General features: G+C 39.9%; 1 long non-coding RNA gene across 1 annotated transcript in view; it reads right to left on the reverse strand.

The window, feature by feature from the left end:
* Positions 1-774: 774 nt before the first annotated feature.
* LOC310641547 overlaps positions 775-18,705 on the reverse strand; it is a 28,953-nt gene continuing 11,022 nt past the window's right edge. Inside the window, exons 2-3 of the long non-coding RNA XR_014492759.1 lie at positions 17,451-17,645; positions 775-910 (exon numbers count right to left, since the gene is read on the reverse strand). This is a non-coding gene — a long non-coding RNA (uncharacterized lncRNA). The remainder of the gene's footprint in view (positions 911-17,450; positions 17,646-18,705) is intronic.

Genomic DNA, 18,705 nt, shown 5'->3' on the forward strand with positions numbered 1-18,705 from the left:
TTCTCCCATCACAGCCATTGTTATCTGAAGCAGTTAATTTTCCCAGCCTGGCAACCCCCCACTGAAATAAATAAGTAAGAGCAATAGTGTTCTTTCACAGTAGCATAATTCTATTTATTTATAAAAATTATTAATGACATTGACAAGAGGAACATTGAATAGAGGAATGAAAAAAATGGCAAGCTAAACCACTCATGCAGGCCTAGAATTCAAATGATTATTAACTGACATTAGAGACATTGCCAAACTAAATGTGCAGAGAGGGAAAAATCTGATTTAAATACCAACACACACACTTTGGCCTAATATGAAATATTATGCACTGACACTGACTAGTGTGAAAAGCAAACTTTCTAGTCTTAACTTGTAAAAATAGAGAGTGTGATGCTATATTGCAGAACTGCTTGTTAAAGGGATACTTTATAGAGGTGTAATAGAGTCGTTCGATATGAGATAGGTGGCAAATAAATTTCACAATAAAAAATAGATGCTGTTTTTACATATTTTTTCCTTCCTCGCCTTTATGTTTGCTACTTCTGAAATGATGTCATCTGAAGATTTAATCCTTGCTTTTAGGAAGTTTGGGGACTGATATTAATTAAGAGGTTGGCAGGTGGCATATGAAGGAACTCTTTACTGTGAATTCATTGGCAAGTTCAAGATGTGCTCTCTGCCTGCTGTGCACTGCTCGTGTCCAAAAATAATTTTGCCACCTTTTATTCCGTTTTTTAAGTCACTAGAGAAAGATACATATATGCAGAGAGCAGATGGGTGGTGTTTTGGTTTTGTTTACTTTTCTTTTCTTTTTTGTGCCTTCAAGGCAGTGTTGATTCCTGGTGATTGCCTGGACAAGTTTCTGCAGTTTTCATGACAAGGTTTGCAGAAGTAGTTTGCCATTGCCTGGTTCTTCCTAAAGGTGAGAAAGAATGAGTGGCCCAAGGTTACTCAAACTTTTGTCCCTGAAATGGGACTAGAATTCACAGTCTCTTAAATTCTATCCTTGACCACTATACAAAATTGGCTCTCTAATCTGGTAGTAAAGCTACAGTAGGAAATAGATAAAAAGGAAGAGCTTATTTTAGAAAGGTAGCATAAGGAGATTAAGAGAGTAAGAGATAAAGCTTTAAAAAGGGGGTGAGGAAAATTACTCACAAGGAAACAAGCATTAAAGAGAAAATGCACAAGGTTTTTCAAAAAATGTACAAGGCTAGAATTACACTCCCTCTAACAGCTTAGGTGGTGCATAAGATTCAGGAACATGGTTGATGCTCTCAGCTAACACATGGGAATAAAGAGGCAGGTAAATTAAATTTATGAAGAAATCTTCCTGTGAAATAGGTTGAGGGGAGGACTGAGGCATCTGCAGATAAGAAGGGAATGCCAGGAAGAGAAGCAAATCAGATTTCTAATCCAGAAAGATGGATCCAGCAACCAGAAAACTGACAAGATGAGTTTTTGTAGGGTCATTTTGTAGTTGTAGTGAGCACTTTGCCAAAGGGTGGGAGAAAGAATTGTTTTGATTAAATATGTACTGCATATTTCAGATATACTGCATCTTTAAGAAAACTGTTCCATGTATTTTTAATGTGTGTGACAGAGATGAACTGGTAACTCCAAGCAGGCCTCCTTCAGGATACACAGAGATTCAACACAGCAATAGCTTGTTGTTTAAAAAAGCATTCTTGTACTTGTGTCTTTATACTGTATGATGATTGCTTTTCTACTGCCAGTACTAGTTATACTTGTATACTCATATTTATAGGATGGATCTTTTATTATTGGATGCTGCAAAATAGAGGGTAATTAGTTAAAGCTCCTACCCTTAGAGCATTTTCTTCAGTCTATACCAGTGGAAGACGTGACAGCTGGTTTGTTGCAAATGAATTGGAATAGAAGCTGGAGGTGATCCTGCCTGGAGAACAAAGGACCAGCTTCTGTATTACACCTGAGGCTACATATAATAAAGATTTTAATTTTTAATGAGCCAGCACTATTCATTCTGAGAAAAAAAAATACAGCTTTTAGCAGATACTGCCCTGTAAGGCTTCTGAAGTAAGAGAATTGTTGTTTGCCTTGTTTCTAGTACAACAATAACAAAAAGAACAGCAATAGAAAATTTCAAAGCATATTCACAGAGGTTATGAAAAAGACTTGAATAGAAATTAGCAAAGTCCCAAGCCACTGCTCATTCTCCTTCCATGCTCAGTACAGACTAGGCTAATGTCCTGTGCAATATCTGTTCTCTTAGGAATCTGATAACTCATTTTTAAACCACACTAAAACTAAAATCCCAGGTAAAAAAAGAAATCAATATGTTGAAAACTCTCATAAGAAATCCTTGTAATATATGTCTTTCAGGCAACTCCATGAGACAGTTGTTTTTATTTATGTGAGAGTAATATGGAAAGAAATTTCACTTAAATGTAGAGTTATAAATCATGATGAAGAAGATAATGATGTTATTTAAAAAAACTGGTAATTCTCAGAACCCATCACTATGAATTCTTTCTTGTATCCCCAATTTATGTATTGGAGTTTAAATATTAACAGAGAAGCATACCAAAGAATCAAAGGGCTTTTTTTTAAGATTCCATTTAGATTTTTAGTTTTACAATTGTTGAGGCACAATGGGGCATGCTGATACATACCAGCATTTCTTTGATGTGTTGCATGACATTGTGTTCAGTATGGGATGGAAAAGCTAGAGTTGCTTTTTTTCCAGCCTCTTAATTTATTTTTCATGCAGTTAAAGGCAATCGATGGAATCAATTCTGGGCACATATTTTAAAAACTTCTTTCTTGTTCTGAATATAGGGATGGGGCTCAGTTGCCAGTTTTGTTTTGATTCAATGTATTATCTCTCCATTATGTAGGAACTTGAATAGCAAAAAAGAAAACACCTTTATCCGAGTTCTTAATTAAGAATGCTATTGGATTAGTAAATGTTAGTACTGAACATCTGGCACAATTCACAAAGAACATCTAATCTGAACACCAATAATGCTACTGAAGAGACAGAATTAGAATATTCAACCCTTGGAGTATTCCAATAGTTTAACAGTTACAGGTATATTAAAACTTTGGGTGACTTAATACACTATTATACTTGCTTCCTTGTGAGGAAAACCAGACATTGAAAAACCCATCATTCAATGTTCTGCTGTAAAACTTCCAGGACAATTGCCAGAAACAAGAGCTTAGGAACCAAACAAGGTCTGCAGGCTGAAAATCACCAATCCCTAAGATACTTTTTCACCTTGTGACTATTATTGTATTGTTTTCAAGGGGAAAACAAGATCCTTGAGTTTTCCAGACCAATTTATGTGGGTAATGATTTTCATCTAATAGGTAATGGAGCAGGTGTACAAGCAATGGACCATATAGCAAGTACAGAGTCAAAATCTATCACACAGCAATACAGATATAAATATCTTCTCAACAAAATAATAAATTATACTGTTTAAGAATTGCTTGTAAAATATTAGTTGTGAAGCATTGTTAAGGACAAATACACAAAGGCTATCCTTGCTATTTTTACTGACATAAAAAATTTGCATCCAGTATACACATTATATTTAAGTCAGTTTAGATAAAGATTAAAAGGCTGCAGTGAGCGGAAAGAGTTGTCTGGCAGAACCTGAGTGATTATGCCTTGCTCTATTGATATTCTGAAATTCTCATGTTCCTTGGAATAAATTAGAAAAGAAATACTTCTTCATTAAAAATGTAGGGATACTTCTTTACTCAGCAGTAAATTAAGAAAACACTTCCCAGAAAACGGAAGCTCTGCAACTCCCCCCCCCCATAAATAAAAAGAGGAGAAAGAAGATGAGGAAGAGGGAGGGAGGGAGGGAGGGAGGGAGGAAAGGAGGGAGGGTGGAAAGAAATTTTATTCTGGAAATTTTTTTAGTTAAAAAATAACTGAAAAGGAAAAGAGAATGCGTCATGGTTTTGTTTTATTGGAGCCATGATACTTTGGGAAAAAAGTGGTAACAAACAGCAGTTGATTCTTATTTGCTATGAATAACATCCTTCCATTTTATTTCTGTTATTGCTTTTGTTTGTTTTATTTTCCATGCAAACATTTTCGGCTTGTTCAGCCTCAAGAAGGGGATATTATCTATGTAAACCATTAACTTATTCTATGGATGTATTCGATGAAAGCAAGCCAGATTTCAAAACAAAGTACAGGTAGACCTCGAGTTACAATGGCATTTAGGACCAGAATTTCCATGGCTAAATAATGTAGTCATACAGCATGATGTCATGTGACTGAATCACTGAGTAACAGCAAACTCTGCAGTACCATTGCCGTAATTAAGTAGGCCATCAAATGAGCGCTTCTTCACAATTTACTGCCAGCTTCCAACAACCAAAGTCAGTAGGGAAGCTGGCAAATAGGTGCCAAGTCCCAGGTGGGAGGCAGTTAAGTGGCAAGCAGACTGGGAGTCAGGTAAGTGGCTTCTTGAGTGAGTGAGTGAGTGGTAGAGGTAATACAGCACAGCAGGATTTGAGGTTGCTGTTGTCAGGTAGGATAGTGTCACAAGAATGTTTGACTGAGCAGGGAAGGTGTGGCATAAACATGGCAAGGCTCAGGTAAGATGCATGAGGGTGTGTGGGTAGCTGGTTGGTGTGAGAACAGAGGGGCTTGGGGAGGATGTGTGAATGGGGGAGAATTACATGAACAACTAGAAACTTTCTCTGGTGCTTTTCCAATGATTTTGCTTATGGGAAGACAGCATAGAAAGTAGCAAATCACAGTCACATGACCATGGAATGCTACAACCGTCTAAAATGCAAGCCAGTTGCCAAATGCCCAGGTCATGATTGCATGCCTATGAGGAATATTTTCTATAACAAATATATGATTTCCATGCCATCTTTTAAAAAGAAAAGAATGAAAACAGTGTTACATTTGTTATGTTCTTACCTTTTAAAGAAAATTGCATGCAGCCTGATCCAGTTTCTGGCAGGAATGCTTTTGTCCATATTTGACTAAAATAACTGTGCAATAAACACTAGGGCCAAATTCAAATACATAGTTAATCCATTCATATATTCTCATGGCTAAAAACAGCTTGATTGTCACTGGGTATTTTTATCAGGTTTTGCGCTGTTCTGAATAATCACTATCCTTCATTTTCACACCAGACACGTATGGTGAGAGATTTTTTTTTAACAAAGCAGCACAACTTTCATCTCTTGTTCAAACATATTTTCTGAGGCTTGTAGTCAGCAGATGTCATGCCTCATTTTGCCTATTAAAAATAAATAAAATGATGAGTGACTGGATCCCATTGTTCATCTACGTATAAGGGCTGGGAGGTGAGGGAGAAGGAGGAAAGGATATATATTGGGGGGTGACAGAAAAACTTTTGAGGTTTGAGAGTAGAGATTTCAGAGAGAATTGTCCTGGAGATTGTCCTGTATTGTATACACATTTAAATATTTATTATGGTTTCTGTGTGAATTGGCTGTTTGCATATTTGTTACAAATATGCTGTTTTCATGTGCATTTTGATCTTGTAAATATGTATATGTATAGCATCTGTGCATTTTGCCTGACTTCAACCCCCCTCCCATAAATCTATGGAAATATAGAAGAGAGCTAAGTCTCTGGGCTACAATTTAGGAGACAGTGAGTTCATATTAGATACAAAGCCAGCTGGGTGACTTTGGGCCAGTCACCCTCTCTCAAACCTAGTAAGGGTGCAGTGGCAACCCATTTTGGAAATACTGATAGAAGAGAATATTTGTAGCTCAAGGTTGAGTTACAGGTCCCTGGTGCTCTCTAAGCTTGGTTGTTTTCTTGCAGACATTTCATTACCAAACTGGGTAACACCATAAACTCTAGTAATAATGAAGTTGCCTAGTTTGATAATGAAACATCTGCAAGAAAACAACCAAACTCGAAGACCACATTTCTGAAATCTTGTTGAGAAATCTGTAAAGACTTCTTAAGGCAGTCAACAGGAGCCAACACAGATTTGAAGGCACACAAAGACACATACACACAGAGAGAGGGGGGAGGGGGAGAGGGGGGGAGAGAAAGGAATATACATTTTAGCTTATGAATGTTTGCATAATGGACATTTTGTTGTATTTGTAGAAATAAATATAGTATATGATTTGCATCTCTCTTCTATTTTCTATTCAAGTGTGAGTTTCAAAGAGATAAATGGGGGAACAATTAGGGACTTAAAGTTTATCTGAAACTCAGGAGCCATTGTCCCATCACTGGATGATGGTTTTACTCTGACATGAGGTCATAAACAGGAAAATGAACTCTTTTAGATGAGCTCCAATCAAGCCCTTATAATGTAATAAAATAACTGAAGAATTAACATTTTTACTGTAGGAATGGATTTATAATTAATTATGTACACATTCTACCTTGTTTCCATTTTATATTTGCTTTGTTTATGGATGATAATGTCACTGAGATTTGTGTTCCTCCTTTCAGAATATAATTAGTTCCAAATTAGTTTGTCAAGTGTACAACCTAAAAAAGGTAACCATCCATCCCTTCAATAAGATATAGAACATATAATTAAGTACCAATGCAAAACAGACACAAAAATATTGTCATCAGCAATGCTGTATGTCTTTTTTTCCTTATGAAACCATTAATGTAGGTTGAATACAAATAATTCCTTTAGTTCTCTATATTGCTTCCCAAAATACAATATTTCATATCAATGATACTCTAGTAATTACTGCACAGGGAAAGATTTCTATAAAATACACTGTTGGAATGCATAGCTCTTAATGTTATGCCATAATATGCCTTGCAGTTATAAAATCTATAGAGGGATTTTACACATACAATAGGCCAAAATAACACAGTCAAAACTATCACAATTTTACATTTACGAGCAATCATTGGATATTAATAGCCATCATACATTGCCCTTGACACCTTTGGGTGTTCGTTTTTATCAGCAATTATTTGATAAAAAACAATCTCTCAAGGTATTTTTTTTTTCTTGGCAAATGCTGAATCTGAACTTATAAAGTATTCTGAATTTGGAGTTTGGTCTACCTGAAGTTTCAAGGGTGGGGCACTGGTAATTTTATCAAATGTTTAGGATTTATACACTAAGAACGTAAAGTCAATTCAGTGGCAGCTCTCATTAACCTGATGTAAAAACATAGTCCACTGCCTTATATGAAGTCAGGTTACTGGTTTGTCTGCCACAGTAGCGGCCAAACCAATTGGCTGTAGCTCTCCAGAATTTCAAACTATGATATTTCATAAGCCTATTTGGAGAGGCCATACTTGGAATCCCACAAGCTAAGACTGCATTCCGCTACTGAACAATGATATCACCTTAATCTAAGGGGGTGCAGCTATTCAATGAATGACACATCTCATGTCATAAATGAATGGAGCAGCTTTTATTTAATCCAATTTAAAATAAAATTAGATTAGATTAAATGAAATTAAGTGTGATTATTAAATATGTTTAATCACTTCCCCATTAAGCATTAAAGTTGAGTTTGGTCCAAATAATTTTGAAGCTATATAGATAAAATGTTTATATGTACGGTAGATACTTTGTTGTACATGCACACCCCACTCAGACATATGCCAAAAGTCAATTTAGGTACCATTTGATTCCTATCTGACCTGGGCTGTATATAATATAACCAATAGCACTGCTGTCTTTTAGGAAAAGGAAAGTGTGGGAAATTTTGCCTAAATGAATCAAGATTATGCTACAAGTACTGGCAGAAGTTCAAGCTCTGAAAGGATCAGAGTTGCTTCATCTAAGAGTTGCAATTCTAAGGAACAAACTGTTTTAATGCTAACCTTACAGATAAGAGACTATCCTGTTCTCTTGGACATCAGATAAAAAGTAAAAGACTTGTTCAAAAAATGTAAATAGAATGTGCCAGGATGCATGAAGAAATAGATTTCATGACAGCAGAAGTGTATCACTGAACTGCTAAACCCAAAGGATTTGATCTAAGACTAAAAGCCAAATCAAAATTGTATCCCATTCAAATTACAAAAGGCCCTTGGTGGCCCGTGTGTTCAGTTTTTCACTAAAAAGAACAGAATATGTATTTTCTTGTTAGTTTGCTACCATCCCTTTTTAAGAAAAAAATACTTTCAAGCAGATTATAAATTATTTCAGTCTGAATGAGAGCTTTCAGAATATTAAAAAAGAATGTGTTGATCGGAAGGAAATGAATGTTCTCTAAGTACCCAGAAAAAATGCTGAGTAGGATGAGCCTTTTTATTATACTGCAAAATCTCCTAAACATGGCTGGCTTTTTGTAAAGAGAGAGCACTTTATCAGTTTAAACTTTAAGTACACATTAAATGTCATTTGTGCTGCTCCCGCTAAATTGATGTTTAACAAGAGAGAGCACTGGAAAAAAATAAAAACAAAAATAAATAATCATATATTTGCAATGGCCTAGAAAAGCTCAATAATTTTACAGAATAGTTTTAAATGCAGCAAGAAAGAATGGTTGTTGGCTTAAAAAGCCAAGAGTCAAGAAAGAGCAGGCAGAATCCTCTTTAACAATTTGTATTTAACAAATAGAGAGTAAAAGTTCTTTGGGAAGGAATTACTTTATCAGAAAGGTAATTCTCTAAGAAGCTGTAGAATTTAATGCTGAACGCTATTTTCAGCTACAAGAGATTCTTGCCTCCTACTGGTTTATTGTAAATTTCCATTAGGTATTTTGTGCTTTGTCATCAATATGAGATGATTTTGACAAACAGGTCTTGTCTCTTGATTCTTTGATAGTTTCATCCAGGTAGCCAATCTTGATAATAAAGGCAAGTTTGAAGACAACTCCAGTTTTATGTTTTGCAGTAATTTCTGCTGTTGAACCTATCTGCCAAACCTCCTGTGCAAAGGCTTGAAAAGTACTTGCTAAGTTGATGAAAGAAAAACAGTGTCAAAGAAAGTAACAGAAGACAGTGGGGCAGATTAAAGACTTGTCAGGCAACTTTCTTCAACTCTAGCTGCAGGAGACAACTTGGAAAAATAATGGACTGTTGTTATTATGACTCTAACTGCGATTTGGTCTGCCATTTATTTTAGTCATTTTTAACATTTAAAAAATAACCTCATCAGCTAATGTGTCCTAGGAAGAGGATTGTAGCACTGAGATTATATACTACAGCAGAAAATATAATAAATCAAAAGAAAGAAAATTTCAGTCAGGCTTATTAGAAAAAATAGGAGATTTATTCAAGACGTTGTTCCCTTTCAAAGATTTCTTTAAAAATCAATATAAAATAATGCTTTAGTTGTGGAATCCACTTGTACGAAAATTCCATTATTTTTTTCCCCAGAAACAGGTCAATAAATGCAGATTATGAGCAGTCTCTGTATAACCTGTATTCCTCTGTGGAGGAATCAGCATGCAGAATGTGTCAAAACAGGCTTTTTCCCCACCATGTCACCTTGCTGTTCCACTAGTTTCTCAAGAGAGAGATAAGGAAGCTGCATAGAGAAAGAAGCTCTTACACAGCATTGGCTTAACACAGGGGTGTCAAACTGCCGGCCTGTGGGCCAGATGCATCACATGGAAGCCGCACCCACAGCATTACCGGCAATGGCAAAACTGTACCAATATGTTGCATGATGTCATGTAATGTCACGTTTGACATGTCTGGCTTAAGAGGTAACCATAAAGAAATATTGTTTGTACACATGCTGGGTAGTATAGCACTTCAAAGGCAAAAATGTGCTTCAGGGAAGAGGAAAGTATGAACATGGGATTTGTTTGCAATTTCTTAAACCAAATATGTCTTTTCTAAGATTGTAGAGCTGTTGCAGCAGCTCAGACCCCTCAGTTCAATAACTGAGCTGCACTAGGATACTTTTGTGATAAGCCAAGTTATACAAGAATTAAAATAAAAACTGGCTGCTGCTAAGCAATAGAAAAAATGGTAGCTTTTATACTGATCATCAGAGCCCACGGCCGATGGGAAGCAGCCAGTATGAAATGGTGTATAAGCTTTAGAAAATACTATAAATAATATGGTCAGTTTTAGAATGAGTTCAACAGTGGAGATGACAGAGGAAAAAATGATAACTATGAAAAATGTTCACGCCGACACCGGTTTTTTGCATTCCTGCGGAAATAATAGCGGTAGGGGTAGGGTTAAGGCTAGGGCTAGGATTAGAGTAGAGGAACAAAATTGCTTGATTGTGAATGAAAATTTTATTACGGTAGATACATCAGAAATCCAATAGCATGAATCATTCCTGGATAGAAACATTTTAGAAAGGGTAAGGCAATTGGAAAGATGCTGTTTTTATATCAAAAAGAGAATGTAAAATCTAATACATTCCTCCCAGAATCTCTATGGATGCCAGCATCAGACTGAATATCTAAATTTGATTTATGATATTACTCAGGCTCTAGCACACAATAAACAGAGCAAACATAAATCAATAAATACACTTACTTTGATGCTTGATTATAAAATCATAAATCAGTTCTCACATTTTTATCAGAGTTGCAAGGGGTCACACAATAGTAAGAATTAGTATACAGAAAGTTACAGTGCTCAATTTTCCAGCAAGCTCTCCACAGTCAGGTTCAAGAAAGGAGATGGCTGCAGCTGTCAGGGTCCAATCCAGAGATCAATGAATTTGTAAAACACGTGGCTCCAAGGTAAGCTTTGTTCTAGCAGGGAATTGGCCTTTGCAAGCAGCGATAAATAGTCAAGTCCTTTGCATCCCCCATACCAAGTAGTTGAAGCCAAGCAGCTTTCACTTTGCTAGAATTCAGAATTCAGAATTCAGTTTTGTAGTGCTTCAGTTTTCATGAGGCAGCTTCCTCTGCCAACAGCATCTTTTGGAAAGTTAAGGATCCTTGCTGTACAAACAATGTTCTCTGTATAAAAAAAATGATAGTAGCCAACTTTTGTTTTTATTAGTGCAGTACAGGGTGTGTGAAAAAAGCCATCTCTTGACCAGGCTCATAATTATTTGTTGATGCTTGTCTGATATTTGTTTTATTCTTGATAGTGTGTTTTATCTATTTTATTGTATCCTGTCTAGAGATACTTATGTAAAATGGGCAGCTGTATAAGATGAATGAATGAATGAATGAATGAATGAATGAATGAATGAATGAATGAATGAATGAATGAATGAATGAACTGGTTTCAGCCATGTCCAAGAAGCTATAAAAGTTAAGAAATCTTCCAGTGGGAATGGAGAGTTTTTCCTAATGAGGAGAATTAAAAGGAGCATATGCTCTGAAAAAAATGTCCCAAGGAGCAGAACAAGAATATCAAGAATATATGAAGACAGAAAATTTAAGAACTCAGAGGAAACAATAAGATAAGAAGTAAAAACTGTGCTTAACATTAATACAAAAATTGCAGAAAAAATTATACTCAAAGGGCCTTCTACGCAAAAATATATAAATTGTCTCACAAATTAGGTTCAGTGTTAAAGCAACAGAATAAAAGAAATGTGCACCAATTTTAAAAAAAGAAATTCTAAGCAGACCTTGGAAATTATAAGTTGATCATCTTAGTATTGGTTCTGGGCCAAATTAAAAAATGGAAATCAAAGAAAACAATTAAGCACACAAAGAAACAAGCCTTGTGGACACAAATCAGTATCAATTCTGTTAAAGAAACTTTGATTAATTAATTGAACTGTTAAGAAATAGAAGGAGTAGGAATATAGGTAGTCCTCGATTTACAACAATTCAGTCACATTTGAAGTTACACTGAAAAAGTGACTTATAGTCATTTTTCACACTTTATGGCCGTTGCAGCATCCCCATGGTCATGTGATTTACATTTGGATGTTTGACAACTGGTTCATATTTATAACGGTCACAGAGTCCCAGGGTCATGTGATCACACTTCATGAACTTCTGATAAGCAAAGTCAATGGGAAAGCCAGATTCATTTAACAACAGTGTTACTAATTTAACAACTGCAGTGATTCTTGCCACAAATGTGGGCAAAACTTACTTAACAAATTTCTCATTCAGCAACATAAATTTTGGACTCAGTTGTGGTCATAAGTTGAGAACTACCTGTAATGAATGTCCTTCTCATTGAAGAAAAAGGAAGAAGTGGAGTATATTTATTTATTCAACATCTATAGACCCCCAACTCAATCAAGTGCCTCTGGGCAGCTTACAATTCTAAAATTATAATTTTAATTTAATTTTATTACATTTATATACCGCCCTTTCCCGAAGGACTCAGGGCGGTTTACAGGGCATTTTAAAATCACACCAATACAAAATACAAAAGTTAAAAGACAATTAAAAAGATTAAATTATCCCTGAAAATAAAAACCCCAGTTAAAAATTCTCAGCCTGGGCCGGAGAGCTCAAAGAGCCAAGTCTTCAGGTCCTGGTGGAATGAACGCAGGTCAGGGGCAGTCCTGAGCTCCACGGGCAGCTGGTTCCACAGGGCAGGTGCACCCACTGAGAAGGCCCTACCCCTGGGTGTTACCCGCCAGCAGTCTTTAACCGGCGGCACCCTGAGGAGACCCTCCCTGTGGGAGCGCACTGGACGAAGGGAACTTGATGCTGGCAGCAGGTGTTTCCTCAAATATCCCGGACCCTCGCCATTTAGGGCTTTATAGGTCATCACCAGCACCTTGAATCTCACCCGAAGGGCAACTGGAAGCCAATGCAGCTCGCGGAGTAGAGGTGTTACATGGGAGTATCGGGAGACCCCCATCACGACTCGTGCGGCCGCATTCTGCACCAGTTGAAGCCTCCGGGTGGTCCTCAAGGGCAGCCCCATGTAGAGAGCGTTGCAGTAGTATAAACGGGAGGTCACGAGCACATGAGTGACTGTGCGTAGGGCATCTCGGTCCAGGTAGGGTCGCAACTGGCGCACCAGGCGAACCTGGGCAAAAGCCCCCCTGGTCACGGCTCCTATATGATCTTCAAAATTGAAGATAAAGCAATTAAAACAAGTTTCTCAAGGATCTGTATTGAGATTACTACCATTTACCTTGTTAATAAATGTTATTAATTTGGAGATATAATAAGATGGAGATAATATGTTATTAATACCCTACTAGCCATCTACATCTACATCTCTGCTAGAATATAGATATTTCCTTGGGTAAAAGAGTTCTACTCTTCTTCTCTAGTAGACATATCGAGTTTTCAAATCCAAGCAAACAACAGTATTTTATGTGGGGATCCTCACTTAGTGATGGCTGCTAGTAAAAGCGCTCATCCATCAGACTCTTTAATCATCATGCCATGCCTCACTGTAAGTATCAGTAATAATTTGCTAATTATCAATTCACTCAGTCAGTGAATAAAAATCAACTGATAGGACAAAATCTAAAATAACTGGAAATCCCCATACCAATCCCAAATCAAGACCATGCATTAATTGCTGTGATAGTTGCCACGTTGGCAGCCTTCTAACAACTGCATTTTTTTTCCTCTTTCCATAAGAAGCATACATCCCCCATCAGTAAATTACTTCCTCAGCAACCAAATACATGTAGGTTAATAACAAGGGAAGTTTAGACTGGGCACCTCCCATTCTGATTTCAGCAAAGAACAACTTAGTTAACTTTGTGACATGCTATGGAATCCAGTCAAGGAACCAGCTGCCAAATGTGAAAACTATTGCTTCCAATACAATAAGCAATTGGTATAAAATTATCAGTTGCATTTCAGCTGTTAGTTCTTATTGATTCACTTGAAAAGCCCATACGTCTGAAACTTGATATCAAGCTGGAATCCACACTACTTTTTAAACTAATTAGGGAGTTCTGACCTCCCGTCGCTGTCTCCAAGTTTGGGAGGCAGTCTGGCAAAGAGTTGAGGAAGGTCCCATAATGGAGGGAGAAAAATTGCCTGAAGCCAGCTCCCCGGCATCAGCAGCCTCCCCAGGGGGGGAAGGGCGAGTGAAGAAGCTGGCAGGGAAAGAGTTTCAGCAATCCTCCCAGCTGGTAACTAGACCCAAACAACCAGGAGAATTGGTCTGGTCATCAGAGTGGATTAAGCCCAGCGGAGACTCCAGGTGCCTCGGAGCAGCCAGGCCAGCTGAGATTGAATACTTGGGTGAGTGGAAAATCCTGTCTGCAGATCAGACTGCCTGCCAGACCCAGGAGTCCCCTGCCAAGCCCTCCAAACCCATAGAGACAGAGGACCCCAGCCTAGGGCCTCTGCAGCAATGGAAGGTTGGGAAGCCCCACAAGTGAAAGGCCAACAACCTCTGAGCTTGCCCCAGCTAATAGAAGCCTTGCAACCGCTGGGGGTGGTGCAGAAGCCTGGAGATTAGGAGCTGGTGGGAGGACAACAGCAAGGGTGGCAGCAGCAGGACCCAAACATGCAACCCCTGAACATACAGCAGGACCAGTTGGGCCAGCAGCAGGGGGGGCCCTGGCAGCCATTAAATCAGCAACCAGAGTGGGCCCAGCAGCAACTGGAGACACAACAACAACAGGGGGAGCCCTGGCAGCCATTGAACCAACAACTAGGGTGGGGCCAGCAGCAATGGGGCCCCCAGCAAGCAATGATGATCCCACCCTTCAGAGCAACCTTCAATGGGGACCCAGAGAAACTGATTTTTTTCCTCAACCAAGTACGCTCTCACTTGAATCGCTGGGGTCACTTTTACCCGGACCCGGGTGTGATGATCGATGTATTTGCATCCAACCTAGAGGGAGAAGCATCTGAATGGTTGAACAATTTATATAATGAGCAGGCCCCTGAATTGGAGGACCCCCACCTTTTCCTCCTGGGCCTGAGGGAAAGATTTGAGGACCCATCCATTGCCCTCAAAGCGGAAGAACAAATCCATAAGATAAAGCAAGCTGGTCAGCCTGTCCTAGAGTATGTGCGGGAGTTTCGAAAGATAGCAGGTCAGATAGAGAACAACTCTGCCTTGATTCTGCATGATATAAGAAAAGACCAAAGGAAACTTGGGAAGCTTTCAAGATTCAGTAATAGCCTTGTGGTGACTGATTCCTGACTTGACCTACTTTGGAGGGCTGACAGACACTTACTCATTCTTGTTGCCCTACAGACCCAGACTATCTTTGAAATACAACTACAGGCCATAGTACTTTCTGATGTCACAGGTAACTTCATTAAATCTTTGGTCACAAACACACTCTGCCTGCTCAGAATGTTTGGCATTGTACTATTGCTGAGACTGTTAATGGCTGGTTCTTATATTCAAAACACATCACAGAACATGAAGAACTTATACAGTTCACCACTGTATGAAATAAGGCATCCATTACATGTCCTAACTGACTTTGAAACAAAATGGTTACAACGTTCATGTTCATTTGGGCCACCTTTGATTCCCCAAAGTATGCAATGCAGTGGTATGTGGAAATGACCTTGGGAGACAGGGCAAGGAGAGGCAGCCAGGGGGATAGTCAGATAAAAGGAAGCTTAACCTGCAGCAGGAACAGAGGCTCAGAAGAGACCATTTCTAGCTTTTTGTACTGTAAGAGAGATGGGGAAAGGATTTATTTTCAGATTTGAAAGACAAGGTAGACAAGAAAGGAAGCATGGCCATATAAGCTATTTCTATTTTACTGTAAGTTTACATTAACAAAATCTAGGAACTCCCTCCCCCTCACACCTGTTGCCTGGCTTTCATCTTATTGTCCTATCTCCTAAGGTCATTCCCATATACCAATTCAATATAAGATTCATAACCTACAAGGCCTCATATACCCCACACTCTGCAGCAAGTGACAACTATTTATCTTGAGTGAGCTCATTTTGTTTGTTCGCTTGGTGTTTCCATTTATATAATATGCCAACTCTGAGTAATTAAAACAACTTAAAAGCACCAATACAATAAGAAATAGCAGCAATAACTGAAGGTATACAGTAAAATGCATGGAAGGAAACTAGAAGCAAACAATAAATTAACAAGGGTGTAATGTACTGGCCTTGTATATGCTGAAAGTGCTTGTTTGTACCGTTTGCTAATTGTTTAAGTTCACATGTATGTTTGTAATGGTTGCTGGCCAGCCTAGCCTGGCTGTCTCCAGCTGGCTAAGTAGGTCTTTGGGTAGGAAACTACTGCTTTAAACCTGTTGGTCGCTGCCTATCGGCCAACCATATAAATAGCTGCACAGCAGCTCCTATGTTGCTTCTGTTATGTTCTGACCTTCAATAAAGCCTGTTGCTGTTTGACTCTCCATTTCACTCAATGCCTGCAAAGAACTGACTATACAACACTGGCGATGAAGGTGGGATGTGCTGCTTCATCATAAGATCCTGAAGCCACTAGGGTTGAGACCAGCACAGAGCCTGGTATGGAACAGCGTTTCCCCCCCTCGGTCTGCCTAGCAAGCCACGCTGGAGACCAAACCACCCTGGGGGATCCATCCAAGGGCCTACCCAGAAGCCAGCAGCATGAGGCAATATGAGGCATGAGCCGTGACTTTTCACCATGGCAAAGGTTGGAAAGCTCAAAGAGTTCGATGTGACGCACCCGGAGAGATGGTCCTACATTTCCCATGCAGACAACTATCCGTGTGCAAATCAAGTCAACGAAGATGGGCTGAAGGCTGTGACCCTCCTCTGTGTGTGTGGCCCAGCTACCTTTGATATTGCCAAGAACTTGGTTGCCCTGGTACTGTTGGAAACCATCACATATGCAGACCTAAAGAAGAAGCTGTGCAACCATTTTGAGCCAAAGGTATCAGTGATAGCATGGAAGCATGCTTTGAACAATGTGAACAACAACCTGGCGAGTCAGCAACAGAATTCATCGCAGCGCTTCATCAAGCATCGCGACTCTGCAATTTCTCCGACTTAGAGGAGTGACAAAGAGACCTGAGTCTGTGGACTCAAGAACTGAGAGCTCCAACAAAAACTCCTTGCTAAGGAGACTCTCTCACTACAAGAGGCCTTAAAGGAAATCATGGCGGACAAAGCCACCAGAGGGGCCGTGAAGGCATTGTGACCCTCCAAAAGCGCGCCAACTACAGAAACCGTCCACCACGAGGACACCGAATGGTTGGAAGACACCGACTCCAATCACGAAGTTGACAAGATCCAGCAGCACCACGAAAGGGGAACGAGGCCATCTGACAAGGCAGTTCTGTTCCTTAGGTGCTAGGGCTGCGGAGGCCACCTTCAATACATGGATTGCTGTTTCAGAACAGCCACATGCTGGGCGTGTGGAAAACCAGGCCACATTGCCACCGTCTGTTGAGGTCACCAGAAGGACCACCAGCTGGATTCAGGAGAGGTATCGGGGCCCTGGGGCAACACTGAGTAGGGTTCTGCTCCAGCTGCCAGAGCATTTTCCACATGGGCACCCACCGACCTCTTAAACAGATGTTGCAACTGCAGGTCGAACTTCAAGGAGTTCCATGTAAAATGGAACTGGACACAGGCTCTGCTGTGTCCATCATCTCCATCAGAACTTTTTGGCACGTTTGCAGCTGTAGTAACAGATGGGTCAAGCTATGACCATCTAATATTCTACTTACCTATTTCCAGAATTCCAGATTGATGGTCAAAGGTGAGGCCACACTTGTGGTGAAATTCAAGGGGTTTTCAGGCCCACTAGATGTTATTGTGGTAGATGGCCAATGTACGAGCCTCATAGAGCTTGATTGGTTCAATGCATTGGGCATCCAAGTAACCGGCATTCACCGGACACAAACAACAGACTTGTCTTCCATCTGCAAGGAATTCAAAAATGTTTTTGGCTCAAATTTGGGAGAGTACAAGGGCCCTCTGATAGCTTTTAAACTTGATCCCCAGGTCGTGCCAATCCAGGTTAAGCCCCGCAGTGTGCCATTTGCGTTAAAGCATAAAATTGATGCAGAGCTGGACAAACTTGTTAGTCAGGGAGTTTTGCAGCCTGTAAACAGTGGGGAGTGGGAGACCCCCATTGTGATGCCACTCAAGGCCAATGGAGAGATACAAATATGTGTACCATTAACTGGGCATGCACGGGCTTCTGGACATCGTAGTCTCCGACAACAGAGCCCAGTTCACTGTGTCAGAATTCTAGGCATTTCTCAGGGCCAACCTCATAAGGCATGCCATATCGGCTCCCTTTCACCTGTTGTCGAATGGGCAGGCAGAATGGATGGTTCATACAACCAAAGAGTCCCTCAAACACATTACTACAGGGGACTGGCACCACAGGCTGGCAGATTTCTTGTTATGCCAAACATACAATGCCTTGCACAGCTACAGGCAAGAGCCCCACAGAGCTTCACTGGGGCAAGAGGCTAATAACAAAACTGGACAGGCTGCACCCCGACAGAGTAGCCTCCAACATGGCACGTCTGAAGGCACCTTGGAACTTACAAGTGGGGGACTGGGTTTGGACCCAGAATTACGGGCAAGGGCAGTTGTGAGTGGCAGTGAAGGTTGTTAAGGTGTCAGGACCACTCTCCTATGAGGTGGTGCTGGAAGATGGGTGAGTCATTTGCCGACATGTTGATCAGTTGCGCCAGCGACTAACAGAGCAGTCGCTGGCTCAGGACTCCCACAAGGGACAGACCTTGAGTTCACAAGCCCACATTCCAGCAGAGCAGTCTATATGATCTGAGACATTTCATGCACAAGAGAACGGGGACAGGGCTGTAAAAGTGCTTCCCCTGGGGACACAGGCTGGACCACAGGAGATGGACAATCATCTGACACCCAGTTGCAGCCCTGCCAATTTCACGGCACCTTTAGACTTTAGTTTGGGCTAACCGGGACAGGCCAGCCATAGGGACTCGAGTC

The sequence above is a fragment of the Vipera ursinii genome (genome assembly GCF_947247035.1).
Source record: "Vipera ursinii genome assembly, chromosome: 5".
Classification (NCBI taxonomy): domain Eukaryota; kingdom Metazoa; phylum Chordata; class Lepidosauria; order Squamata; family Viperidae; genus Vipera; species Vipera ursinii.